Raw genomic sequence first — 1,115 nt, 5'->3', positions numbered from 1 at the left:
ATAGAGACGCGTGGAAGAAAACAGAAAACAACCATCAAAATGGATAGAAGAATAACCAGAATGGCAAAGGCTCACCCAATGATCAGCTCCAGGACGATCAAAGACAGTCTGGAGTTACCTGTAAGTGCTGTGACAGTTAGAAGACGCCTGTGTGAAGCTAATTTATTTGCAAGAATCCCCCGCAAAGTCCCTCTGTTAAATAAAAGATGTGCAGAAGAGGTTACAATTTGCCAAAGAACACATCAACTGGCCTAAAGAGAAATGGAGGAATATTTTGTGGACTGATGAGAGTAAATTGTTCTTTTTGGGTCCAAGGGCCACAGACAGTTTGTGAGACGACCCCCAAACTCTGAATTCAAGCCACAGTTCACAGTGAAGACAGTGAAGCATGGTGGTGCAAGCATCATGATATGGGCATGTTTCTCCTACTATGGTGTTGGGCCTATATATCACATACCAGGTATCATGGATCAGTTTGAGTATGTCAAAATACTTGAAGAGGTCATGTTGCCTTATGCTGAAGAGGACATGCCTTTGAAATGGGTGTTTCAACAAGACAATGACCCCAAGCACACTAGTAAATGAGCAAAATCTTGGTTCCAAACCAACAAAATTAATGCCTCGCACATGTGAAGAAATCATGAAAAACTGTGGTTATACAACTAAATACTAGTTTAGTGATTCACAGGATTGCTAAAAAAAAAAAAAAAAGCAGTTTGAAAATAATAGTCAATAATCACTCATGGCTTAAATGCAGAACGCCATCTCATTATCTGCTTCAGCTGAAAGTCTTTAAGTCTGTACGTGAACTTCCTCCACAGGTGCAGCCAATAGTTCTGATAAGGGTGAAGGACTCTTCCGCCAGCACCTTCTCCACAGAAAAAAAACAGTTTGCATACCACCTGGAGAGCAAAGAAAAGAAAAAAGCACCCAAATGTCCAGCCAAACCCCCCAACACACAACAGAAAACCTATTTTTGTCATTTAAGACATAAACAGTGAAAAATTAACGTAGATAAAAATAATAAAAAATTGGGAAAACAAAATGGGAAAACTGTCAAAACTGGGTGTAGATGAAATGGGACATCAACAAAACGGGTATTTATCTTTTTAATA

This window comes from Thalassophryne amazonica, chromosome 23, assembly GCF_902500255.1.
Source record: "Thalassophryne amazonica chromosome 23, fThaAma1.1, whole genome shotgun sequence".
Classification (NCBI taxonomy): domain Eukaryota; kingdom Metazoa; phylum Chordata; class Actinopteri; order Batrachoidiformes; family Batrachoididae; genus Thalassophryne; species Thalassophryne amazonica.
The sequence above is the reverse complement of the archived record's forward strand: the minus strand, read 5'-3'. Positions refer to the sequence as shown.